The following is an 8303-nucleotide window of genomic DNA, read 5'->3' on the forward strand; positions in this document are numbered from 1 at the left end:
ACAGTGAGGCCGAAGTGGGTCCTCTTTGAAACTTCTTATGCCCAGCCCTGTGCCGCGGTCACTGTCCTTTGTCCGTAAATGCTAAACTTGCAAGTTGCCGGAGATTATACGGTATAAAAAATATATAACGTAACTTGTAATGTTAAATATATATATATATATATATATATATATATATATATATATATATATATATATATATATATATATATATATATATATATATATATATATAATTTATAAAAAAAAAAATTAAAACTTTTAATTTTTAAACATGCCCGTCAATATGACGTTTTTAAAAATTAATGGCAAGTTACACATGACGTGGAGATTTGAAATTAAAACGTATTTTACGGGTAAAAAAGCTAAATACGGGCATACAGGCGTCAAATTTAACCCCTGTAGGGGAGCACTTGAGTGGTTTCTAGCATAAGGAATAAGTGATGCTAGAGGAAATTTGAACCATCGATTTAGGTGATGAGCAGTTTTGACAAACCGCTTCTCAGGACCACCTCGCCCGTTAAATTTCGACAAGAAACATGATGTCAGGTACCTTTGGATACATTGAGAACTACTCTGAACCATTGATTTTGTTCGACCATTACAAGTACATAGGACCACACACCATTCATTTGTACCTACCCATCTTTGATCTATTGCGTTGAATTTGATTTTAGCCTATCAATGGACAACGATTTCATTTCTAATATTTGATATAAAGTTGTGCATATTATTGATGTGAGAGCCATTCTCTGCCTTGATCCCTGAGATAGTTTTGGATGATGAGGAATAGAGTAACGTTAGTATGTCATGAGTTTGAGTATGTTAACATTTTCAAGAAGTTATGAAGGTCGATAAAATTGGCATTTTAAATTTATTGCAATTTTATGGTTGAGTATGTTTGGCAGAGTTGGCATTATAAACTTTTATTATTAAAAATTTGGCATCAAGATTTGGGTTGGAGTAAAGAAATTACAGTGCAGATATTTGTGTTGGCTCATTGGTATTGTTGCTCCCATATTGAACTGTGAAGTGTCACTGCTACCCAGGGATTGAATTTGAATAGTTTGTTCACCGCAGAAATTTGCGATAGAATGTCATCAATGTTTCTAATGCTACAAGTGTAAGGCATTGTGAAGAAGTTGCAATTGACGATAAATCCTTGTTACAAGAAAACCTTTGTTAAATTATTGTTACAAGAAAACCTTTGTTGGATGACGACGAACTAATTAAAGAACCTCCCAGCATTGATGATCTTTTGATTTTGCTTGAAGTATAATTGTCAACTGATTTGTTACTCAGTAGAGATTGTTACATTTTGGCCAGGAAGTTTTTTAGTTGTCTGTTACATGTTGTGATTTGTGTTGTTAAAGTTGAAATTATTTTGTAAAACGAGTGCATTTTCGGTCGAACCCGACACCTGAGATTGAGTAAAATGGCTCAAATTAAGAATGTATTAGAAATTTTAAACAATCTCATCAATTCTACTGCTGATGAAACTGTAAATATCAACAAAGCAAGTCTTGTTGATATTACAGTCTGTTTACATGATGCGTTGGAGACAGTTGAATTTCTCCAGATTGAGTCTCAAGTATATCGTGACAATCTTAATTCCCAACAACAGTCGAAGAGTAATGAAGCCATTTCAAAAGAAACTTTGGATGTAGCAGAAAATCATATTCAAGCAACTATATACGAGAGTCATTTGCATATAGATGTGAAAACTGCAGTTCCCAAAATTTTATAAGATCGTGGGAAGAGATTACACATAAAAAACAGAGAAATGGTTTGGGTTATAACAAGGATGTACTGGATGTATGTTTTCATATTTCTGATTTTGCTAAACCTATACAATTTCAAAGTGCTATATTTGTAGATGGTGTTGTTCCAAAACAAATTAATTGGTGCCAACATTGTGACAGGGTTGGACATGTGAAAGATTGGTGTTTTGATCTTCACCTGTGTGGTAATTGTGGAAAATTCAATCGCCATTCAAACCAAGAAGAATATTGTAAGAGATAAACCAAATTTTGGATGGATTTCTTCTTGGGATTGGTCAAAAATAGCCAAGAAGATTTACAGGTCATATCGCGAATATGTTCAAGAGTATTGACGAGCCTTGCAATTATGAAAAAAACTTCTCACCCTTTATCCGACAAAGGGGGAATTGTTAATGGTCTACTACAAGTTCGAAGATGTCAAGTGAACCTGAGTTAGAGATCCACTGAGCCACAACCTGTACTAGTTAAATCTAGAGTTGTAGCGAGAGAGAGTTCAATTTTTTTAAATGAGTTGTTTGTGAACAAGCACTTCTAGATTCAAAATTGTTCAAGAAACTAAATTGATAGTTCAAGAGTTAGTGGTCACCTTAAAACCACATTTTTGGTTGTTCTAAGAACTGTTATGAAGGTTCCAGAGTTGGTGTTGGTTGAGACCTTGAGTCCTCCCATGATTCGGATCTCTTCAGCTACCAGAATTAACCAAGATATTTTACTTATGTGATGTTAGCATAATTTCATATAAAAGAGTATTGAACAACCACATGTGTATGTTTTAAGGAAGATAAAACATAACGACAACCATCAAATCGTGTACAAAATCACATTGATAACGAAGTTCAGCTAGTGTGGGTTAAGTCTCAAGGGCCTAGTGTCAAGAGCGTGAAGGCTACTTCATTTAATTTTACAAATGATGATGATGTACATGGCATATTATTTGTCATTACGATGACAAATACCATCAACCTGAGTGGCGTGTCTCTCCATGAGACGTTCTACCTATAAGAACTCTCACTCAAATGAGTATCCATCAACATAATGGTAATCAGGGATTTCAACAACAACAACATCATCTTAGCAAAATAGAAGAAAAACATGACATAACCGTATCATATACCTCCACTTTCGTTGATGGCCAAAAAATGAAAAGATCAGTTGCTAAAATGGCTTGCACCACTGAATTCCCGACGATGAGATTTAGAAAATTGACTATAAACTTGTCCAATTCTAACATCATCAAATTTTGGACCCTCAGGAATCTTGAAGATTCCCCCAAAGATTCCTTGCTACTGGACACCTGCAGTTCCGCTGCTCAGATGGAGATTTTCACTGCAAAGTTAGACTCTTAGTGAGAAAACATGCAAAAATGACTATCGACTTGCCAAATTATGTCACTGGAATCTTTGGCCCTCAAGGGAATCTTTCTCGGCGTCTTAATATTCTCATTCATGGTTTCGCCTTCTCAAGTGCTCATGGTTTCATTGTTGGTTCTATCCCCCGTCGATCACTTCCCTATGCATATGATAAATGGTAGCTTAAGTAGTGGTCGGGTGGCAGACTTTATAAATCCGTCATCCCTAGTGTAATGGTTATACAGAGTATTTGAGGCAAGGAGGTCGGGGGTTCTAACCTTGCCAACCCCACGCCTTAGCATTTTTTTGAGGCAATGTTTAATTATGGCACGCGGTTTGTTTGACTGTCGAACTTAGTAAGAGCTAATAGCTTTCATTGTTAAATATGGGACCACCCATTGTGGGCCGACGCTTGTCGGTTGGGAAAGTTCGAGCCCCGCCGTTCCCCCTCCATACGTGCTTTGCCATGTGGCGGTTCCAATGTTTCATTGTTATGTGTTATATGTTGTCCGGGGATGGTGGGGTTTGGCCACCTTCCACCCTATATTACTTTGACTTTTAATATCATTTGACCATTGTGGGATGGGTGGGTCTGATGGGCCCGACCTGCCCCCTTTTAATTTTTAATTTTATTATATATATGTAACACATTAGTTAAAATTCACCAACCCAAAAATAAGGGATATAGGACAAATTAACCGTGCTACAATTTCGCCAATTCTCGGGAGCTAGATTACATGCTCCAGTCCCAGTCAACTTGTAGCCTCCTTAATCCTACCACTTGGCCATGTTTGACCAAAGATTTGACCGCAAATAACTTGACCATACAAACTCGGATTTGAGTGTTATTCACACCGTTGGAATCGCGATGCGATAATTACGATCTAGGTCTAGTATTGGAGCAACCCGATTACTTTTATTTTTGAGCTATTATGAGCCCTGTCTTGAATCTGAGCATGTCTAGAGCCACCTCATTCATTCCTCCCCAATGAGAAGGTTTTGGTCCTCCAAAAGCATGAACATAATCTGCAACAACTGTGTACATCGTCTACACCACAAGTGTCCTGATAAGTCACCTTTCCTTCTCCTTCTCCTTTATTCTTCGGAGCCATAAGCAATGAGCCGACACTTGCATCCTCTACAAACATGTAGTACAATCTTTTCAAACTACATGCCTAATTACATGACCAATCATTACCCAAGCATCCCCATACTTTCGAAGAGTTTATAACACGCACTCTCTGGTCAAGTTTACATCAGGCTAGAAATCAATACCTCGTCTATCAATCAAAGGCCAAAACCTCATCATTGCTTTAATAAGCGATAGAAAACACATCATCACTTTTACAATTTAAATTTCAATGCATGATTTACAAAATTTGGCCATGACAAGCTACCATATCTAGAAAAACCATCTCCCGCTCATGAAAGTGAATGGGTCATCATCTCCCTGTAGCATATTCGTTTGTTGAAGAACCTTTCCAACGTGTTCTTATACGGGCACTTTGTCCTTGAGACACTGCTCTAGATGGAGCTTCCAACATGTGGCTCTTTGATGTCCACCTCTGTTGCAATGACTGTAAAAAGTATTCTTCCTCTAGACCTGCTTAACCTTCTTCTTTTCCTGATGTGGAGAAGGCCTTTCACACCTCATCCTTTTTCGTGCAGCCATTCTCTTCCAGCACTTAGCAACCACATGGTTATGTAAACAACAAAACTTACATGGTTTTCTACGCCATGATTTCTTCTCATAATTAAAAATATGTTTGTAATCAAAATGAACTCTAGAATCTTGAGACTTGTTATACCTCTCATGGCTGTCTCTGGTGCAATTCTGGTGATGAGAGCTTTCCTTATCTCTTCTTTTGCAATGTTCCTTGTCATGGGAGGATGGTGATGTGTTCCAATAATTTTCTTTCCTTGACGATTTCAGCAATGTCTTAGAAGCTTCTAACACCTTTGAGAACTCTCCTTCAGTACATCCCAAACCTACAAATTGAGGTCTTTATACCACCTCCAATTGCTGAGTCATTCCTTGGCCAACACCAAGTCCTCCTCCTTTATACCCCATCTTGGTAAGTGTTATGAAACCAGCGCACAAAAAGATAGAAAAGATAGATACACACCTTAGAAATAAGCCTCTTCAAGGGGGCAACCTCCTTTACATTACACAATTGAACAATTCTTGGATGATACAAATGACAAGACCTCCCTTTTATATATAGGAGTCTAAGAGGTCATAATATAATCAGAGCTAACATAACAATAATAATGTAAGGTCACAATAATAACAATAGTGGGCTGTTATGCGGCACAATAATAACAATATGGGGACTACATGGGCACAACAATATAATAAGGGGGTTGTACTAATAACAATAAGGGGTTACACGAGTAGTATAAGGACCTAACATGCCCCTCTCCTTCAAAAAGTGTTGTCCTCAACGCTTGAGTAGTTATGGATGCTTCAGTGTAAAATTCTTGTCCTCCGATGTGGAACATTCAACGGGTAAGTTCTTCCACTTGATGAGATACTTTGAAATTGATCGATTTCGTAGCTGTCGGGTTCTTGTTTCTATGACTGCTCCAGGTTCCAATATGATTTTTCCTTCCTCGTCAAGTTCTAGCAATATTGTTTGAACTGGGATCTTCTCATTATGTAAGGTCGTCATTTCTTAAGTGCATGTAGTCTAACCAACATTTTCTTCTCATAAATAGCTTTGTGTAAATACTTTCCTTTGGCTAGATGACTTTCAAAAGAAATGGGTATTTCTTCTTGCGTTAAAACATCACCAACTCTATTCGTTGATGCATCATATTCCACAATAAAGGTTTTTTGTGAAGTCTGGCGTAACTAAGACCAGTGCTTGGCACATTGCCTCTTTAAGATGTTATAAGGCCTTCGTTGCTTCTGGAGTCCATGAAAATGCATCTTTCTTTAATAATGTTGCTTTCGAAATCTCTTCAGTCTTCATTCTTATTTGATGATATCCTAAATGAAGATCCAACTTGGTGAAGTAAATTAATCCATGCAATTCATCCAATACTTCATCAATGACAGAATGGGAAATTTATCTTTAATAGGGAGTTTGTTGAGCTCTCTATAATTCGAACACATGCACCATGACCCATCCTTCTTGTGCATCAATACTACTCGAGCAGAGGAAGAACTTTGACTAGGTTGAATTATACCAGCCTCTAGCATTTCTGCAACCATATGTTCAATTTCACCCTTTTGGGCATAGGGATATCTGTAAGGCAAGATGTTTGGAGGAACACTTCGTGGAATCAAATGAATAAAATGATCATGATCACAAATAGGTGGGAGGCCTTTGGGAGTCTCCAATACCTTGGAATGATTGTCCAAGACTTTTTGGAGATATGGAGAAATAGATGATTTCGATGTGGGAACCTCTAGTGAACATAATTATGCAATTACGCCTCGTTTTTATTTCTTTAGAAGCTTTGTCAGTTTGTTAGAGCTCATTATCTTTCCTCGCTTCCCTGTGATACCCCTTAATTCAACTTCCTTTCCTTCCAGAGAAAATTTCATGAGATGTTCTTGAAAATTAAAAGCTATTATACCCAAGGATTGTAGCCATTGGACACCTAGTACAACTTTAGCACCACACATTGGAATGGAAAGCATTGGGCTATTAAATACATATTTTCCCATGGATAGCTTGATATTATGGCACTTTCCAAAGAAATTTATGGTTCCTCCATTTGCAACCATCACTTGACACTTTGGTGCTGGATATAGGAAGCAATTCAATTCCTTGGCTATCTTACAATGAATAAAATTATGGGTACTACCCGCATCAATCAACACTTTTAACTTTTTCTTCTTGATATGTCCTTCTATATTAATAGTTTGAGGAGTGGTAATTCCGGCCAATGCATTACAAGATATGGTCGGATTCATTTCTTCTTTCTCGATGTGATCTTTAACTTCTTGAACCTTTTTTTCTTGATATGTCCTTCTATCTTGAGAGTTTGAGGAGTGGTAATTATTTCCAATTCTTTACAAGATATGGTTGGATTCCTTTCTTCTTTCCCTAGGGTTGGTTCCTGGTGTATATCCTCTTCTTTTGATGTTTCTTGATCCTTTTCTTCCTCCTCTTCACAATCTATGTAAAATAATTTCTTCTCATCATACTTATGACCTTTAATGTATTTGTTATCACAATTGTAACAAAGCCCTTTTTCTCTTTTTTCTTCCAATTGTTGTGGTGTCAACCTTGTAGGTTGTGGAAGGCTAGGAGAAACAACACTTCCATCTTTATAATTGTGAGGGGTAGACTTCCTTGTTTCCATAATTTTTCTTTCCACTTTTCTTGCCAACCTAAATGCCTTCTCCAATGAATCAGGTTCCCAAAGATGAACCTCATGCTGAATTTTATCCTTTAAAGTCCCTTTCGAGACATCAATCCTCTGCTTCTCTGGAATATCATTTTCACTTATAGTCAATTTTTGAAAGTCCTCAATGTGCTCTTCCATTAAACACTTTTGTCTGAGATTTATCAATTGGCTAAAGAAGGTGTTTCTCTTTGTATCCTCGTAATGTGCTATCAATTCCTCTGTGAAAATTGACCACGTAACAAGTAGTTTATGAGAACAAAGCCATTTATACCATAAAAATTGATTCGGTTCTAAATATGAAGATGTAATACGTACCTTTTGTAATAGTTTCACCTCATGTAGATCAAAATATTGCTCCATTTGTAGTATCCAATTTACCGGATCCTTGTCATCAAACTTCCTTGTATCACATTTTCTTGATTTTAGGAGGTCGATCTTGAAATGACTGTAACTCTGTAATTTCAGATCTCTAAGTTCTGAAATTGCATCTTGTAGTAGCTCTCTGAGCTCTCTTTCTAACCCCGCAAGTGTGATCAATATTGGATTCCTCAAGGAAGAGTTATGTCAATTCTCCCACGATGACCTAATTATAGACTAGTTCAATAGATCTCACTTGTACGAAGTTCCGCGTGTCACTATTTCCACCTCAGGACCTGAAACCGATACAAAGAAAACTACAATCCATCCTCTTTCTACAACTTCTTACGAAATTTCAATCTCATGCTCATAGAGGGTTATGGCAAGTTTCCCATGGTCACCTGTTTAGGATGTAATTCGGGAGCCTGCGGAAACCATAAATGTATTGGACAGT

The sequence above is a fragment of the Pinus tabuliformis genome, chromosome 5_1 (genome assembly GCF_031772625.1).
Source record: "Pinus tabuliformis cultivar Carrire ecotype Pingquan chromosome 5_1, CPIR1, whole genome shotgun sequence".
In the NCBI taxonomy this organism is placed as follows: domain Eukaryota; kingdom Viridiplantae; phylum Streptophyta; class Pinopsida; order Pinales; family Pinaceae; genus Pinus; species Pinus tabuliformis.